Source organism: Micropterus salmoides, unplaced genomic scaffold (genome assembly GCF_014851395.1).
Source record: "Micropterus salmoides isolate LMB-PRFRI ecotype aquatic unplaced genomic scaffold, ASM1485139v1 Ms_hic_scaffold_16, whole genome shotgun sequence".
NCBI classification, from domain to species: domain Eukaryota; kingdom Metazoa; phylum Chordata; class Actinopteri; order Centrarchiformes; family Centrarchidae; genus Micropterus; species Micropterus salmoides.
Genome location: NW_024040707.1, coordinates 23834091 through 23855358, shown reverse-complemented (window position 1 = coordinate 23855358; position 21268 = coordinate 23834091).

The window sequence follows — 21268 nt, the reverse complement described above, 5'->3', positions numbered from 1 at the left end:
TTCAAGTATCTGCTAAAACTATTCCTGACAAAGCGTATCCATTGCACTGAAGGGTTGATTTATGATATCACATCAGAAGGAGGGGATTTTACTTGAAAGCAGTGATTTTTACAAAAGTACTGTAAATGATTTAAAACAGAGGGGGACAAGGGGAATCATGGGGAAATGTGTCACAATAGAGCAAGTGCCATGACTATGGCTCTGCTATGGTCTCATTTACCAAAAGAAATGTAACAATGGTTTAAGGGTCTATAAAATCCTGCATATGGGATCTTTAATTATTGTTACTTTAATAATGAAACATGTTTTATCATGATCATACTGTATATTTATTATTATCCTCCAATCATTTATTGACTCATATCATCATTTTATTTATTCATAATCTTAAAGGTTTTGTATTTCCTTCACTTCTCTCGCTTGTCTACCAGGCAGACACATTCTCATTAATAGTACTTTGCTCCGGCCAGACCTAATCATGTGGTCAGAGCCGTGTGAGACCATCTTGTTGGTGGAGCTTACTGTCCTACGGGAGGAGGGAATGGAGGCTGCCAACAAGCGGAAGCATGCCAAGTATGCAGACCTGGTAGAAGACTGCAGAGAGGCTGGCTGGAAAGCCACCACGTGTCCCGTTGAAGTGGGATGCAGGGGCTTCGTTGGGTCCTCAATGATTCACCTGCTCCGTGAAATGGGATGTACAGGAGCAAGGTGTCGAAAAGCCATTAAAGAACCGGCAGAGGAGGCAGAGAGGGGCAGCTTTTGGCTGTGGCTAAAGAGGTAGAATAGGGGATGGGGGCCAAGTAACACCTAGGGCATCAGCAGGGGGTTGTACTGGGGTTAAAGGAGCGAAACATCCATGACTGGTGGTCCCCAGCTGATGACCCGTTTTATGCCCAAAAAGGTGGAGCACACCTGCACAAAAGGCACCGATGGAGGTGCGTCAGGCAGCAATGCCCAGCAGGTCGACCATCAGCCTGTATTTCTATAAGTCCCATTGTCTGTCTTTCATCTTCTACTGTTGATTTGGGTCAACCAAACGCTTTGAACACTCCGTATTGTCATCATGTTTTTATCTGCCTGTCTTGTGTTGTGCCTGTTCTGTTTTCATTAGCTTAAAAAATAGCTTAATCTGATTTGGGTGAGGAACATTATGTCAGAGCTTTTGAAATGCTTTCAAAGCTGCATAACATTATTCTAAAGAATAGACAACCTATTTGGTTTTCACCTGGCAACAGCTATTTGTATCCAAGAGACCAAACCAATCAGTTACGATCAATAACTTACTCAGAGCTCAAGAACTTTATTTCTTCTTCTTCTCTACCAGCCTCACCATATGTTGAATCCATCCTCCACTCAAAGAGGTACATATCATACAGATCAGATCCATGGAGAAAATGGATCTAGTGTCTACATAGCTTCACTCAACACCTCTGCTTGCTCGCTCAGGTCTGAGCAAGCAGTTGATTAGCGTAGCTTAGGATAATGACTGGAAGCAAAAGTTTTAACTTTGGACAGAGAAAGACTAGCTGTTTCCCCCTGCCTCCTGTCTTTATGCTAAGCTAAGCTAATCAACTGCTGGCTGTAGCTTCATATTTACTGTAAATCAGGAGATGTGAGATCCTCTCATCTAACTCCCGTCAAGAAAGCGAAGAAGTGTATTTCCCAAAATGTCATATCATTCCTATGAAGTTTCTGCAAACTTTGTGAAAGGTTCAGTGTGTAAGATTTAGTGGCATCTAGCCGTGAGGTTTGCGAATTGCAACCAACTGTCCAGTCTACCACTGCCCCCCACCCTTTCAGAGTGTAGGACAGCTACGGTGGCTGACACAGCACAAGAGGTGTCTCTTCTGAGACAGTAGAGAAAGTCAAGAAATGAGGGTTCTTTAGGTAGATTTATTAAGAAATTATATTTACTTTATTATTCAGTAAAACCATATACTATTGTGACTTGACCACTGACAGATAAGATGGAAAATGTTAGCGTGAGTGTGTAACATTGTCACTGATTCTGCACCACAGTCCATTATAAACCACACATAGATTAAGTTTATACAAACACTGACAAGGGAAACACATTCATTCTCTCTGTGGTTATGGACCCTCGCCACTGACCGCCAGCAATAATATCAGGCCCGCTGCCAGATCATGGTGCTTTGATAGCGGCAAAAAAGTATAAATAAATAAATACTTTGAAAGCGGTGCTGAAATAGATCTCATTCATGACAGCAACAGTTACTCACATAATCACTTCCTCTTTAGTGGTTTCACCTGCAAAATAAAAGTGCAGGAAGCTTGTTTAGTGTAATGCTGTATTTGCAGTTGAACTGAGGTTTTACTTTGAAAAATTCTGAACGACATTAGAAAGAGTCTGTGGCTTGCTTGACACACCTCTGAAAGAGCCAGGGGAAATGAAAAAGCATCTGTAGGTTGATGGATGTGGATCGAACACCGAAACACAGCCTGCACTTTACCAACTGAGCTAACCAACCATCATGTGAACAGTCTAAATAGTCTTACATTTTATATTCCAATGCAAAACTTATTTGCCGTCCCCTGCTGTTTATTTTTATTACTTTTTCTTCTTTGAACATACGTATTCAATGTAGTGATGACTTTCTACACTGCCTGAATTCTACCAGAAGTAGAACAAGAAGTAGTGTCAAAATGCGCTCTGTAGCGCAGGTTGTTTGCTTTCAGCTACTGCAGAAACGACAAAGCGTGGCGACGTCCATGGAAGGCATGACCCGCAGTTATATATAGATAAAAATGACTCATTCTAAGGTAAAAAAAAGCATTATGCTTTATTTTGTGAGGTCTTTATACACTGCTGAAAACATAGTTATGGATATTATATTGCATTTCTGTCAATAGATCCTCAGAAATATTACACACTGGACCCTTAAACCCTTGAGGTCATAATAAGCTGGAAAGACTACAGCTTTGTCAAAAATCCAAAACCTCCAACTCTCTACTTGAATACATCTGTCATAGATGGTCCTTAATACACCAAATAGCCTCAAACTAAAACAAAAATAAATCCTTAGCTGAAACCGATCTGTGGGTTCTGTTTTTACCTACCACCTCACTATGAATTTCTCCTGTTTCATTCCTCCACTGTTTCATAATGTTTCTCAGCATCCCAGTCACAAAAACTTTACTGAAGTTATGCCATACCACCTAAAGTCAGACACGTGCAGTTGTAAATTTGATTTGACAGAAGTTGCCCAGGATATTTAAAAAGACCTCCAAACTATGACAAATAAACATCCTCTCTTTATCGTTCAGTAAATGTGTGCCCAAGCAAGCTGTTTGAATTTGCATCCCTTGTTGACTTCTTGACTGAGCTAAAGCTGGAGTTTGTTGAGCATGTCTCACAGAAAGGGCTATACAGTTATGAAGGAAAGTTAAATATTTTCTGCTTTTCCCTCGGATATCCTCCGGCTGCTCTGCCTTATCCAGCAGTCCAAAGCTTCTGTACTAACATTACAAGTGTAAACACCAACACACCAAGCTTCCAGTCCGGGCAAAATCAGCTAATAGGAAAGCTAGCTGCACGGCTAACTGAGCTTACTAGCTATTGGCAGCTACTGTTAGCAGTAGTTAGCAGCTAAAGTAACTGGTAACAAACTCCGTAAATCAACGAAAGTTGAAGAAGAGCAGACAGAGGACATCAGAGGAAAACTAGAAAATATTTCCTTCATAAAATATGATCCAGTTTCACCAGCCCCATATCCATATATTTATTCAGTGCTGTACGTGAGAAGTTGGCCAATCAGAATAAAACATTTTTTTAAGGAGGGGGCCCTTAAAGAGACAGGCACTAAAACGGAGTGTTCAGATCAGTTCAGATAGAGGGCGAATAGAGGTTCTGAAGCAATGTTTTTTGAATATCAAAGCATGTAAACATTTTCTTCTAGAAACCCAAAATAAAAGTATGAACCTGAAAATAATATGGGGCCTTTAACATTACATTCCATCAAGCCTCAGTGTCATCAAAGTGTTTGTCCTTGGGAACAAGTACAAATACAACTACACAACTGTTCGAAGATACTACTATTAAATTAAATACTATAATTAAGTATTTATTTCATAGTAATATATTAGTATGGAAAGTAATAATAGGATATTCAGAGGTAACCACTTTAGATACAAAAGAAAATGAATACCAGTCCAAAGAAGACCAAAGTCTGTCTGTCTAATTTAACAACATCATGATGTTTCACTGTGTGGCAACAGGCCATTAAACACCTGCAATATTCCCAACTCTGTTGATGCTTTACTGATTGGTAGAGATATCACACTGATCTTAAATGACTCTTCATAATCTTAGCTGACGGCAGGATGTGGACTAGCTTTTCTAAAATGCCATCATTGTGAAACACGGTTGATAATGAATTCTCCACAGTTTGCCTTGTAACTGCCCGTGACAAACATCCCGATTTCAACTGGATCACAGCATCTGTGATGCAAATAAACACAGCAAGCATGTAATGGGTACCAATGTGCAGGATTTCACATGATGAAAAGTCATGTGAAGATAAAGGTTGATCCTCAAGATTAAATTTAAATTATTTTGAGTTGACAAAGATATGCTGTATACACGTAATAAAAACTGACAAAGGTCATTAAATTACAATGTCCACAACATGTAAACTGACTAAAATTCTCCAGTTAAGGTCATTCTTTTATACACTTAATGAACCACTGAACTGTCATGCAGCCAAAACATATTAAAAATAAATCCTTGGCTGAAAACCACCATCTGTCACATCAAAACATCAAACTGTCACCAAAGGCAATCTGTCTGGATCTAAGCATCACTGTATTCCTGTCAACTTCTTGCTCTCGGTTCCTTCGTCTTGATTCTCTCCTCAATCTGTTACTCTGGTAGCTGTTGCACAACTCCCCTCTGTGTGCTTTGTCAAGTATCTATCATGCATTAGTGATGGTGTATGCAGTGGCTTTCTGTGAAGAAGTTCCCTTTCAATAATTCATTCTGTTTCCTTTTTATTTTCTTAATCCCACACTGTCGAGCCAGACCAGTTAACTAAAATAGAAGGTTTATTGTGTATCAAACTGGTTTATTGCATTTTCTAAGAACATAGAACTTTTTGGGGGCCAAATGGCAGTAAATCCTTTTTGGGCAGTATATACACCGTTTACCTAGTTAAAAATGGGTTAAACAGTAGCTGTGGTGTTATAGCTATAAGCTTATAGCAACAAAAAGCAAAATCAAAAGTAATTTTCACTTCAGATAGAGTTACACACAAGGTAATGGACACACTACGCCACTTGACACAAACTCAGCACTCTGGGGTTAAATACAACACTCTGCAACTGGATACTGGACTGCCTCACAAACAGACCCCAGTCAGTTGGGATTAGCGGACACACCTCCTCCATGTTAGTGCTCAACACCGGAGTCCTCCAGGGCTGTGTGCTCAACCCCCTCCTGTTCACACTGTACACCCCGACATGGAGAGAACTCTGTTGTGAAGTTTGCGGATGACATCACCATCACTGGCCGGATTTCAAACAATGATGAGACTTCATTTCTGGAAATTCATAATCTTGTAGACTGGTGCTCAGAGAACAACTTACTGTTCAACATCAGCGAAACCATGGAGCTGATTGTTAATTTCAGGAAAAAGGAGATAAAGACACACACTCCTGTCAACATCAGTGGTGCTGAGGTGGAGCAGGTGAACAGTTTCAGGTTCTGGGAATCAGCATCACAGAGAACCTGACATGGTCATCTCACATCTCCACACTGGTGAAGAAAGCTCAGAAACAACCTCTTTATCACCCTGTCTCACTTCGTAGCATATATTCTATATTGCTGTGTTTGTTTTCATGTTTATTATCAATATATATATAGTTTAGGTCGGACTTTCCCTCCCGTAATATAATCAATATATAGTTTATGTCAAATTAGTACTGCGCGCGCTGACGGATCAGTAAGGGACCGGCACAAAATTACCTAGTCTGTGTGTCATTAGTAAGCCTATGCAACAGAGCCTTTTCAGTCCACGTGTGTAAAAATATTGAAGCTCCCATATTTAGTTTGTGCTTTCTCTTCAGAAGTTATCCATCTTTGTTCATTTCGTCCTCATATATGTCATTATTCACACTTGTTTAACTCATATTATATTGCTTTTATTCATTACTATTTCAGATGTCTAAAATGTCATTTGTTTATTCTCTTTACAGTTACAACACACACACACACATACAAATAAACATATACTCATACTAGATTTCATTCTACAATAAACAAGTCATTGGATTGGGAAGATTACCAACATCATCTTAATTGTTCTAACCGGACAAACTGTTGAGGTGTACAGCCACAAAGACACATCAAATAATTTGTTCATTTATAGAGGTCTCAAGTTTGGGGATCAGAAGCCAACACCTCTTTTATAATACTGAAGGACAGTATTAATATAATAATAATAATTATAATAATAATCTTTATTTGTAGAGCACTTTTCAAAAACAAAGTTACAGAGTGCTTCAACAAGTGCAAAGACAACAATACAATACCCAAAAGATAACAATACAAGCAACAAAACATTGAAAACACCAAAATACACATTTAAGATAAATATAGAATTAGTAAAATAGAATAAAATAAAGTCAAATAAGATCGGGAAAGGATCTCCTATAAAAGTATGTTTTAAGAAGGGACTTAAAAGAGTTCACTGACTCAGCCGACCTGATTTCCTCGAGCAGGCTGTTCCAGAGCCTCGGGTCCCTGACAGCAAACGTTCTGTCCCCTTTAGTTTTCAGTCGAGACTCTGGAACAGACAACAGACCTCTGCCCGAGGATCTCAAGGTACGTGCTGGTGTGTATGGGACTAAAAGGTCAGAAATATAACAAGGCGAGAGGCCATGAAGACCTTTAAAAGTGATCAATAAAATTTTAAAGTCAGTTCTAAAACATACTGGGAGCCAGTGTAATGAAGCTAAAATAGGAGTAATGTGGTCATATTTCTTTGTTCTGGTTAAAAGCCTGGCAGCTGAGTTCTGGACAGTCTGGAGTCGATCAATAGATTTTTGGGTTAAACAGGTGAAAAGGCTGTTGCAATAATCCAGGCGTGATGAGATGAAGGCGTGTAAAATGGTCTCGGTGTCCTTAAAAGTTAACATAGATCGAATTTTTGCTATATTTCTAAGTTGATAAAAACATGATTGAACAAGCTTTGCGGTGTGCTGCTCGAAATTTAAATTACTATCAAACCAAACACCAAGGTTCTTTGCCACAGGCTTAATGTGATTTACTAGGGAACCAGCAGATGGCAGTATTTGATTTGCCATCTGCTGGGACCCGATGACCAGGATTTCTGTTTTGTCTGAGTACCCACCCAGCCACACCCTGTTCACCCTGCTGCCTTCTGGGAAGAGATATAGAAGTTTCTGCTGCCACACCACAAGACTGCATAGCAACAGCAGTTGTCAGACTCTTAAACTCTAATTCATCCTCAGCACTGCTCCATTGATGAAAGTTTATTTCTGTTTACAGTTTTTTACAATTGATTCTATATTAATGTATATTGTCTGCTATGTAGCAGAAGGGAGTTACAAAACTCAATTTCACTCTATAACTTGTTATATTGTGACGATAAACCTACCTACTATAGCTGATTTCCCAGTGCAAAAGACATCCATGCATTGGATGGCAGACTCTTGGCACACACCACCCCTACCACTGTTCCAGTGGGCCTCATTCAATCAGGAAATCTCAGTTAGTTTATCAGATGTTTGGTTATAGCATCTCCTCACTCACCTGTGATTTTGGGACTCACTTTGCTGAAATGCCAGAAACCTCATAGTGATTAGCTCATGGACAGCATTGTTAATTGGAGCCCTTTTTGCCATTCACACTGCTTTAGATCTGCGCTTGCTCCAGACCAGTTAACAACCTCCCAGTCTCCAGAACTTTGTATGTTTGTGGGTGGGGCCAGTTTTTTGGTAGATTGGAAAAGGTTGTGGTGCAGACGAACATTCTTGGAGGTTAATTTTGGTCAAAACATTATTTATAGATTTTTATGCAGTGCACCCAGAGAAACGCAGCAGAACGCCTTGAGGCTTCACTGAGGGGGTGGTACTGTCACAGCAAGTGCTGAGGCTCTGGTTTTGTTTCCTGTTTCTCCTGTTCCCCATTCCTTTTTTGTCTGTCTGTGTGTATGGGTGTGTTAAGGGTATGACAGCAATTTGGGCACCTGGTGGAGCTACACAATATTTCAATCACCATGCGGCATAAAGACTCCAGTCTCTCACCAAGACACACCTGCTCGCACCAACTCTGCATGTTTCCAAACAAATTTTGGTAACTTTTATCCGGTCTCCTGTGCTCTGTGTCCGCTCCTGGGTCCGGCTGAACACTAGCCATAACAGAATTTTAATAGTGAACAATTAACTTTTGAAAATAAAGCACAATTCTTCCTTCAGTATTAGTATAGTCATAGGCGTCATTTACACTGGAGGCTGTAGCTCAGGAGTTAGAGCGGGTTGTCCATTAATTGGAAGGTCAACGGTGCAATCCCTGCCTGCCTTGGTCCTTGGGCAAGATACTGAACCCTGAATTGCCCCTGGCGGTTGTTCTGCCAGTGTATGAATGTTAGTTTCTTTTTGAGCACTTAGGCTCAGTGTGTGAATGGTGAATGCAGATGTAGTGTAAAAGCACTTTGAGTGGTCGAAAAGACTAGAAAGGCGCTATACGGAGCATTTACATTTACCACATTTTGATAAGGCTGATTTTGTCCCCATCACTTTTTGAAAGCTTTTGTTAAAAATATTCTGGAAAAAAATCTTGCACCAAGAAATGTTAAATAACAAATGAAAATGCCTTGAGAAAGGTTTATTTGCACAATAAGAAAACAAGCAATGCAATTTAGCTATAGAAGAAACGAATGTGCATTGTCCAAAAAAAGCAGCATTATTTTCTGTTATATTTTTATATTTATGAATTGTCCCCTCGCAAGTAAAGACATTTACACCGTAAACTGGAGCAGAAAATTTCTCCAGAATGAAGGACATGAAGTGTTTAATGCTCAAAATCTTCAGGGTGAGTAGTTCTCTATGCATAATGATTTGCAAGTGCAAGGCAGAAAACGCTTGTTTAAGGCCAGTTACCGTTGGTGCACCAGACTGTTGCTGTTGCAAATTCTGACCTATCCAGGTTTTTAGGGCTATTGTGCCAAGTTGTATACTGCACATACTGTACAATGTTAAATGCATATACTGTGTGTGTCTCTGTTGTTTGTTTTAACAGCCAAATCACGTTCCTGGGGTGACTTTACTCTCCTGTTCCAGTCCTATTTACTTTACCAACTCTGAATTGGTCATAACAGAGATCAGATAGGTTACAACAGAAACAATGTCTGTTACCTATACCGTGGGAACTTAGACTAGTGAGGGATACACACACACTTACACACACACACACACAGACAGTGTGTAATGGACATGATTGGGAAGATGGAGAGAAAAACAAAGAGAGGAGTGAGTGATTAGCATCAGTAAAGTAAGTGTGATTTTGAGTGAAAGAGTTCAAGATTGAGAGATAAGGTTATAACTAAAATTAGGAGAATAAATTAATTCAGGTGAGCACCAGTATCACAGTTCATCATCACATGTAGTTACACGAGGTACATCAACATTAGATTCCGACGCAGCACCTAGGCAATAGGCAATATATGAGATGTGAATGCAGCTGGCATGTGTGTATGTCTTTGCGCTTTGATCCCCCTGGTTGGAATAGAAAAATAGCACAAGGATGTTTGAAGTTCTCCAATTACACAGTAACTGAAAAGTTCAGTAAATTTCCACATAAAAGTTCAGTTCCTCACTACATCCAGACAGTGAGTCGTGGTCAGACAGAGAACCTAGCAGAAGTCCACACGGCGGCCTTTTTATCCTCCTCCTCAGCCCAGACATCAACACATACTCATTGCTTGGTTCTGGATCTCAGCTCGTTCAACTTCATGGGTCTGTGGCCATGACATTACTTTGTAATGTGAAGAAGGGAACTGACTGGAATGCAATGTGTAAACTCATCTTAATTTTTATTTTTGGCTAAATTAAAATATATATAATAATATAATCGATATATAAATATAATAAATTATTGATTTTCATTCTTTACTTTTATTTTGGTGTATGGCACTCGTTAGTGTGGTGATTCTGCACTAAACTGCCCAAAGATCATCTGTCAATCAGTGTGGACGGCACTGTGGCATCTTTACCTGGACTTTTCATTTGATGAGCTTAATGAAGTTTCTGCAGGTGGTGTTCTTTTCTTTGTCTCTCCAACAAAGAGATCTGTCACATCTCACACTGACTACCCAGTTTGTTTTCTGTGTTATACATAGCAGGAATTTAACACGCATAATGCCATGACTGGATGTGAGATTATGATCATAGTCATGATTATGCTCAGTGACCATGATTATGATCTTTTTTATGTGAAAAACATATTATCAACATATCTTACTGCTACTGTTTACATTCTTGCAAATGCAAGTTTGTGTAGGCCTACTCGTGTGTGTGTGTGTTTTGTTACTGTATTAGAGCTACACTTAATATCAACAACCAGTGAAGAAGCAAATATGTTAACAGGTAAAAGGTGACAGACATATTCTCTTCTTCTATTTCTCCTCTGTTTAACAAAAGTTACTGTAACGTTGCTTTTAGACACATCAAAGCAGCACAGGGGAATTCACTTAGGCCGGACTGAGTTCTTCTGTAGGCTGTGATTTAAATACTATCCAGCTGCTCATGTAAATGTGTGATAAAGTAATACCAAATCTAATTCCTCTCTCTATTAAATAAGTTGCAGGTCCAAAGAATGATATTTAATTACACTAATTACACTCCTGTTATTGCACAGTAGATTGGTTAAATCAGAGTGTGATTTTGCTCTGTAGTTTGGCTGCATACAAGCATGCATACGTACGTTGTTGATAAGGATCCTATTTAAAGTGGCTACTGTCTGAATTAAATAACCTGATGGAGGAAGGAATAAATATTTGGAGTAATAATTACTATATGTATGGATGCATGTATGTATGATTGATTTAATTTTATTATATTTTCCTGCGTATGTATCTGTGGGAATATGCTCATGTATAGCCTAGCTTAGATTTAGGCAACATCTACATATTTATTTAATTTATTGCAGCCAATGAATGCAGAAAGTTAAGTATGTCAGAATATAGCAAATATAATAAATATCATGAAATAATTTAGTTTAGGCGTTGCCTTGGTGCCTAGACCTGCCAACAAATGTCTATTGTTAGAAGAAAACAAAACAGCCCACATTTCCTTAGACCTGTAGACCACTACTGACCTGCAGATCACTGCTGACCTGCAGATCACTGCTGACCTGTAGACCACTACAGACCTGTAGACCAAGTGGTGAGTAGTGCTACTGACCTCAGAATCAGCTGCCCTGTCAATCTCCTGCTTCTCTCTCGCTCCTAAATTATCTTCAATATCCATCTGCTCAATGAATGGACGGATATACAACAGCATTAACAGGGACACTTTGACATTTAGTTTGCAATGAAAACAACATTCTTTGGGGACTGATATTGTTTTGAAATAGGCTAGTAGAGATAGGTATTATTAATGGCGTTCACACTACTACTAGTGTTCTCCGTAGCCAACTAAAATATCTCCTTGCCTTTCCATCAAGTAAACATATCTTAAGTTCAGCAAGTAACATCATTAACAACAACTTCCAATTTCACTCTGTATCACTCACTACCTGAATCTATCTTCCTTCACCATGTCTGTGTGTGTGTGCAGTAGTTGCTCAGCAGCTGATTAGCATGGAACTGCAGTACCGGAGGCTGCAGTTTCAGGACCGCAATCCTAGGACCAATTCCAGGACCCTTGTTTACTTTGATACTGCCAGCTAGCTGACTGGCTAGCTAGCTAGCTAGCTATGTTACTCTTTACAGCCCCCCGAAGCCAATTACCCTTATCACAACCACCACCGAGTGTGTGCCTAAACCTAAGTTACTGATCATATTGCCAACGTGCTAGCAGACAGGGTTAACCTCCTTCGTGTTGCTGTGCATTACCACCACCACTCCACTAGATGACTAGACTAGGTATCCACTAATAACACATTAGATAATGAAAATATGATACACACCCTCTTAAGGTCTCCCACAATCACCTTTGACAGGTTCTGAATAATAGAGGAGTAACCAGTTGCACTGATATGACTTTGTTATCTCTTCCTCTTCCACTTTGATCCTAATGATTAAAGACCAAAGCCTCACAGAAGCAACACGTGCTTGAATAGGACAATATGTGTAAAGAAAAGATTTATATGATATACCGTGTGTTTGTTTCAGTCATCAGGTTGTAAAAGACTTGAAAGTCCATGGTGTAAATGTGAGTGCTTCTTTTGAATGTAAATTACAGGGCAGTTAAGTCATCTCACACTTACAAGAGTAAAGAAAAAAAATCCTGGGATGACAGTTAAGGCTTTAAGATAGCAGACAGAATAATTGCATCTTTTTATTTATTTTTTTTTAAAGAAAGCTATTATTATATACCTTTCAGAGTATGTAAATATAGTAAAGTCAGATCAGTGTCCGGTAGCTTGTTTTTGACTTTTCATAGCCTCATCCTGCTATCTACCAGCACGTGATTGTTGTTGTGTGCTTGGGGAATTTCTTGTTTTATTACCTTTCAGAGTATGTTTGCATACACTTGTCACACATTTCCAGATAATAAATGTAATTGTTCCCAACCATTATTGACCATTTTGTTATGAAATATTTGAGATTTGATTAAGACTGCCCAGTTTCGGATAAAGAAATCTACTAAGAAAGTTTTAAAAGAGTTAAATAGAAAATCAAAACAGGCAGGTCTCTCACCTTTGCTTATTTTACTCCTTTGATTCCCCATCTCCCACTTTTTTAACACTTAGGGACTCTAACCCTAATTGAACTCTAACCCTTTAACACATACTCTAACCCTAAGGGGACTCCAACCCTTATTCCTTAGATACAGTCGTCACTGTAAATCCAGATTGTCCATGCTACAAACTCTGGTAAAAGTGGTTGACAGCAGGTCCTGTCAACAGGTTAACAGCGGAAAAAAAAGGGACTCTAACCTTTGTAATTCTAACTGAGGATCAGCCATGTGAGATGGTACAATCAAAAGAGCACTCTAGGCTTTTTAAATAGTTTTCACTTAAAATCTAAAAACAAAGAAAAAGAAAACAGGACAGTTAAAGTTACAGTGCAGCAAAGTTATCAATCTACATCTTTAAATTTGATTTAATTGAAAGCAGAAAAGTCTCCAGTCTTGATTTAAAAAGAACTGAGAATTTCAGCAGACCTGCAGTTTTCTGGGAGTTTGTTCTAGATATATGAAGCATAAATACTGAATGCTGCTTCTCCATGTTTAGTTTTGACTCTGGGGACAGAAAGAAGACCTGTCCCAGACGACCTGAGAGGTCTACGTGGTTCACGAAGCAGAAGATCAGAAATGTATTTTGGCCCTAAACCATTTAGTGCTTTATAAACCAACAGCAGTACTTGGAAATCAATTATCTGACAGTGTGTCATCTTGTTTTTCATAATCTGAAGCATGTAGAAGCATGTTGCATGTTAAACAGAAGAGGCCTCAGAACGGAGCCTTGGGGAGTTCCACAAGTCATGTTTGTTAGCTCATGTTAGCTCAGATGTGTGATTACATAGACACAAAGTAGTCCCTGTCCTTTAAGTAGGATTCAAACCACTTTAGTACTGTGCCAGAAAGTCCCACCCAGTTTGTCTGTCAAGTATTATGTTGTGGTCGACTGTGTCGAAAGCAGCACTGAGATCCAATAATACCAAGACTGAAATTTTGCCACTGTCAGTGTTCAAATGGATGTCATTGAATATGCCAGTAAAGCTGATTTGAATTGATGAATTGAATTAATGAAGACCTTAACAAGAGCCTTTAGAAAGAGCTTTTTCTATGATTTTACTTAAAAACGGGAGGTTTGATATGGGCTTGTAACTGCTCATTAGTGACCTGTCTAAATTGCTTTGTAGTAGATCTGAGGCCATGCAGTTTGAACCATTTTTGTAAAAACCTGTTGGCAGAATATCAAGGCAGCAGGAGGATTTTTAGATGTTATTATGTCCTCCAGGTTGTTATGGTTGATCGAATCGAATTGTGTGAAGCTAAATGAATTGTTTTTAAGTGAACACAGGGACACTGAACATGACATGGAGGCATTGATTGCTTATGTAATTGTTTGATTACATGGTTACATGATTACATGATGAATTGTGTCTGTGAAGAAGGAGGCAAATTTATTGCAGGCCCTGGTGGATAGAAGTTCAGAGGCTACAGACACAGGAGTGTTGGTTAGCCTGTCGACAGTAGCATACAAGGCAATTGCATTATTGTTGTTTTTGGTGATGATGTCAGAGAAGAAGGACCGCCTTGCATTTCTCAATCCAAGTTATAAATGCGAAGTCACTTTATAGAAGTCATAATCAACCTGGAGATTTGTTTTCCGCCACCTGCGTTCAGTGACTCTCTTTTTTGAGTTCTTACCAGCGTGGCATTTCTCCATGGAGATCTTCTCTTACCAGAGACCACCTTCACCTTGGCTGGTGCAATGGCATCAATAACATTTGTAACTTTAGAATTGAAATTATCTACAAGCTCCTTGACTGAGACCCATAACAGGGCGGATGTGGAAGACAAAGCCTGAATAAATATTTCACTTAATTTATACAACTTGTAAGGAGACAATATAGACAATGGAGAGAGGACCGTAAACAGCAGGGCTAAGTACTGTATTGTGCAATAACTTAGCAGTGACAAAATGACTTTGAATCTGAAACACTGAATGTGTGTGTACATAATCTACATACTGGGAGTTGTTTACATAATTGAGTCATAGTCTTAGTCTTCTCTGTTCTGCACTGTGTATGTTTTCGATTAAGTGACAATAACAGTTTTGGTTAATTTACAGAGGAAGAGAGAGAGAGAAATCTGTATCTTGCAGATGAGTTTACATTCCTGTAGATGAGTTTACATTCCTGTAGAGGAGTTTACATTCTAGTCCAGAAACATAATTATATGGTGATTTATGGTGGAAATAACTAAGATTCTTTATCTGACTTTATTCATAATCTACTAATCTACTAGCAAAAACAGACGTGTTAAATTCCCATCTGATGGAATGATGCCGCCATAAAAACTGTGGTTTGAGTATTTTGCTCAGTGCAACATAATAGTGCAGCAATGAAGAGCTACAATAACCTAATACAATATTTATATGTCATACTGTCAGTGGGGGGCACATTTAAATGTGTGAATGGTAATTAGAAATAGTATGAACCAAGGAGGACTGTTCAAATCAAACAGTCCCGCATATGTGTCAAATGTTGGGATGGACATATTAGTTTTCTGCACATTGTAAAGAACAATAATAGACAAAATATCCTCTTTCAGTTTATCTCAATTCTAAGGACTAAAACGCAAGATTGTTTAAATGCATAGCTGTGACACACTGACACCAGACGGCAGTGTACTATGGTGACTTCGTGCATGCTGCTCTTGCCTTCTTGTTTGTTTTTGTGTTGTATGTCAATTTCTTCAACATCTTTCTCTTGCCGTGATTATTTCTTGATGATTACTTACCTGTTGCTTTGACCTCTGTTATAGATTGGTTATATCATTTATTAAATTTAACATTCCTGCTATCCAATAGATCTTCCAATAGATGCACAAATGATGCTATCTCACTTGTTCTGCATTCTGCTTTAGTTCACCTTAAGAAGAAAAACACCTATGTCAGGATGCTGTTTATAGATCTACTTTTAATACAAGTGTACCATCCAAACTGGTGTTAAAAGTCAGAGGTCTTGGTCTGGGTAACTCAATCTGTTATTGGCTATTGGACTTCATGACAGGCAGGCTCCAGACTATGACAGTAAAACACACTGGTCTACATTAATTCTTAGTACAGGCGTGCCTTGGGGCTGCTGTCATGACTGTGTTGCCAAATATGACAACAACAACATCATCATAAAATTTGTATTTGACACCACCGTCATTGGATGTATTGGATTTATAAACAATAGTGATGAGAGGGCCTATAAGAGGGAAGTGGAGGATCTATCCATACGGTGCCATGATAACAACCTCTCTGTACTCTGTGTCAATAAGACAAAGGAAATCATTGTTGACTTCAGGAAGATCAGGGGAAATTGCATTCCTATTTCCATCTATGGATCTTCTGTCGAAATGCTTAATTGTTTTAGATTTCTTGGTATACACATCTCAGACACTTTAACGTGGTCTCTTGGCATGAAGGTCCAGCAGAGACTATACTTTCTGAGGTGTCCCAGGAGTTTTGGTATTAGTCCAAAGACTCATCTTTTGAACCTTTATTGCTGCACCATAGAGAGTGCTCTGATAGGCTGCATCACTGTGTTGTTTGGCAATCTGACTGCTCAGGACTGCAGACTGTTACAAACAGCAGTAAAGACAGCAGGAAAAATAATTGGCACAGAACTACCCCAACATCATAACATTTACAGCATTCGCTTAAAGAAGAGTGCCCAAAACATCATTAATGACACCAGCCGCCCCGCTCATGCTCTATTTTCACTCCTTCCATCCAAAATAAAAATGTTACCAGAGTATCAGATCAGACACCACCCGACTCAGTAACAGTTTCTTTCCATGGGCAGTCAGGTTACTGAATAGATGACGCACCCACATGCACTTCACACTCGTCGTCATATTGTCATATTATCGTGTATATTGTGTAGTGTGATATATAATTTGAATAATAGGGCAGGGAAAGCCAGAGCACAAGCATTACATTGTATTTTTAATACACATGACAATAAAGCTGAACTTGAACTTGAAGTTTCATTTTGTTAGAAAGGGTGACTCCTCCTTTGCTTAATTTTCTTCCTGCAGTGAATGCTCACTCTGTGTTGGTAATGTAATTGTGCTGCCATTTATTCCGGATATACTGAAAGGATTTAGAAATCAAGAAAACATCTTGATTAAGTTAATGTCAAAGAAAAATAAACAAAACAATATAAGGCACACAGCTTTTAAAAATGTGTTGGCAAAAGTGTTTGAGCTATATTGTATGTCATAGAAATTCAATATCACTGTTGAGTCATTATTGATTGATTGAGTTTTCTGACTGACTGATTAAATTAATATTGGACATAACATAATTGATCCCTCCCTCTTATTGACCTCGTAAAAAAAGCTAATTATCTGATACCAACCATGTGTGTCGACTAAGGAAATGAACACAGGGACAGAAGTCAAAGTTCATAAAAGTTCATTACTTGCCGTGTTTAAGCATTTCATCATGGGGGTTTTCTTTCACTGGCCTCCCACGAGTAAAACACATAGAAAAGAGCTGGGAAGAACTTCAGAGGACTTCACAATGTGTTTTTTCAAAAAACAATAACAACCTCTACTAGCAAGTAGCAGTAACACAAATATAACATTAAAGCTGTGAGGAGTATATTATTCTTTTTATTATATATTGTAGAATATTCTGACCCACAATCCTTTGCGTAGCATGCTTATGTCATGAGCCCCCCTTGATGCCTCCTCCAATGTGACAATGTGGATATGAGTGTTTGTTTTCTTTTTTCCTTAGTCGGTGAGGGATGCCTGGTGTGTTTCTGTTTTGTCTGTCTTTTTGTATGCTCTCTCTCACACAAAACTGGCTGGGGCTTCTGAATCTCCACACACCTGTTCTCCATCCGGAATGACTTTGCCTACCAGGGTATTTAAGGAGAGATCAGATGCCCGTTCCCTGAAGAATCGTTAAGTCATCTTGTGGATGTCTGTTAACGTTACCAGTCGACTAGAACTTCTTTTCTTTGAAGTTTGTGATTGCTTTTTGCTTTGTGCTACTCAATCTGTGTTTTTTGTCTGCTCAGGAATGATTCCCCGTTGGATTACCCATGCCTTTACCCCAACACTGTGGGCTCGAGTCTGGTATTGTCTTCCTAGCCCTTGCCAGTTAAAGTCAGTCAGCCAGCTTTCTCTCCTTCCCCTGACTTCTTGCCTTCTCTCTAATAAATCTCTGAATCTCTCGGAGTCGTTTTCTCCTGTTTTGGGGTCCTAATAGAAACCCTGACAGATTATGAGCAAGAGGGTCAAAGCTCAAGATGCAAAATCGTTTCTGAACACAAATTTAGTGTGTTCATTTTAGCTTAATGATGGTACAATACATCCCTGAAGTTAGCACACTAATGACTAGCACACTGGTACAAGCTGTTAAAGAGGTTTTGGCTTTTTCCCTCTCTTTTATTGAGTTATATACCTTTTTAATAAAGCTTGCAAAGTGAAAAAGCTCAAAGTCCAGCCCAAAGGGAGTTCCCATATCCACAGAAAACACTGCTCTGAACTGCCTGAAAACAGCTTGACTGTAATCCAGCCTTTTCTTCTGCTTTGCTGTAACATCACAAGAAAACATGCGTCAGCATGCTCGTCTAGCGGCTAGTCAGACATGCCCTCCAAACCACCGGTGGAAAAACACACTGAGCTGCAGCACACAATGACAAGACATCCGCCTGCTGCCTCTTCTCTCCCTTCCAAACACTAGCTACCCTCCAGGCAGTCAATGGACATAAAGTTGTTACTGTGATGGAGAGACAGAGCTCAGTTTATGGATGAAAGATACTTTTGTTACAGATTAATAACTCACCACTCGGAAACTCTTGCTCCAGTCTGTGTTGCTAAGCTGGTAAGGGGAACATGTACAGCTAAGCCATGTTTTGCCAGCTTTTCAGAACCCGCCCTACGCTTCTTATTGGCTAGTAGTCCTTAACTAGGATCTCTCCATGTGCAACTCCCAACAAAGATCTTGTAGAAGTGAGATGAATCACTCCATAGCAAGTTCAACACACAGGGGGGAAAGAGGAGCTGCAGCACTGTGCAGTATGACAAATAATACAGTGTTTTTTGAAAATGAAACCATGTAAAGTAATCTTGCATACCGGGCAAATGCCTGGTGGGCCGAAGAACTTTTGGGGCCGGTATAACGTACATTATTTATTTTTTTAACTGTTGGGCCAACAACCGACCCATAAAGCACAACAGCAGCCCATTGGAAAACTTTCTATACTGACACTGGGCTGGCCCAATCACATCTCTTACTGGCCCCCACCCCTCCCCCTCTGCACTCTGTTTCTTGCGCTGCCACCAAATGCGTGAAAATAACAGATATCTTTGCTACCGGGGCTGCAGTAGCTTCAGTATAAGAACAGCTTATTAACTAGCCTACTGTAAGTCAACACACCCAGCAGACTCTCAAACCAGTGTAATGTTAACTAAGTAAAACTGTATTGTTACATGATCAACAATAAACCTGTAGCCTCTTTGCAGCCAACGTTTAAAATTAATGTGATGGCAGCCAGCGGGACGTAAATGATTACGCTAATCAACTACCGCAAGTTTGGTAAGCAAACAAATGCTCATTCATTTTTTCATAACAAATGACAGTCAGACTTAATCTCGTGGTGGGTCATAGCCAAAGTAAGAAGCAAGCTAACGTTAGAGGGCCACTTCTGATCTAAACATGTTTACTAACCTCAGGTTACTAACCTATAAATAAACATTGTTCATGAGTCCTGCACCTTGAGTCCGAGTCAAGTCTGAAGTCTTTTGAGGACGAGACTCAAGTCAAGTCTAAAGTCACTGTGTGTACGACTTAAGTCGGACTTGAGCCCGAGTCTCAAACTCGAGTCCCCATCTCTGACTCCACCTCCTAGGCCAGTGCCCCGAGGAATGTGAGCATTACTGTAATAGGACTGGTTGAAGTGGATTTACTTTGGCTAAGATAGTCTTCATAACCCACCCAGGTTTCAGTAATACGAAATAAATCAATATGACAATCTGATATTACACAAATCATTAACTAATACAGCTTTAAATCTGATGTTTAAGAGTCCACAATTAATTGGACTATTAAATGTTGTCAGTTGCACAACATTTTACAATGTACTGTAAAGTGTTTTTCACTTAGGATTTTTTTCTTTGCTGTTTGGCCTTTTGCAGAACTGTATTCTTTTGCAAGTGCTGAATATTGCACACATTCAATACTGTATTACATGCAGTACTTACGGTGTACAATATGGTCACTGTACTAAGTTGCGAATGTACTTTGCGTTTACTGTATTACTGTATACACAACAAATATTTTTTTCTGTAGCTACATGCCCTGAACACTGTTCATCATTTTTTGATACAGGCTAGTGAGTAATGAATTCTCTGTGGTGTTTGTATATTTACTGACTGTGTAAGATCTGAAAGCATTGTTTGATTTATACAGATTTTTTTAGATAAATTGGTTTTGAGGCGATTTTGCCATAAGATTCAGAGGTTTGTAAATATAATTTTAAAGTTTGAGTTTTGTGTTTACAGTTCTGAGAAAGGGGTGGAAGGTTTTAAGAAATATGTATTAAATCAAAACAGAGCTGGCTCACCTTTAAACGGGGTAGATCATGGTAACCTATGCCACATGGCTAACCAGCACACTAATGATCTGCTCACTGGTTCAAATGGTTAACCAGAATAAACTACATGTTGGTTATCAGAGAGATTAAGTTTGGAGTTGATGGAGTTTTTACATTTGAACATATGGTTGCCAATGTAATGCAGACACTTACTAATCAGCAAAGCATTATTTATTATGGTATCCAATCTACAGCACCTGTACAATTCACAGGTGGGGGGGGGGGGGGGGGGGGGGGGGGGGGGATGCTTATTTTGTAAAAGGAAGTCTAAGGGGTTAGCAGTTTCAGTTCTCAGATTCACTAAGAGGAGAGTATGAATAAGCAATATAAAGATCAATACTTGTAAATTACTCTGTAAAACACATTGTGACTTTAAGAGAACACAGTGTTTGTCCTGCCTCCAATTCACTCTCCTGTGGTGCAATCATAAATTAACAAGAACAACCCTGCTGTGGCTGAAATGGCTGACTAATATAGTCACACAAAGACACAAGATAAGACAAAATACAGAGATAAGACATTATCTAAAACTAGATTAAAGTGAATACATCATTGTACATACAGCAATTCTGTCTATATTTATCTAAACTCATATTTGTTTAGTTTCCTGTGTGAATGTATAGCATGCTGTTTATAAGTATATAGTTTATAAGTCAAACTTACATTTACAGTATTACATCAGTATAAGTTAATTTAGGAAAATAATTCAATTAAATCAAATAATTCAACAGCAA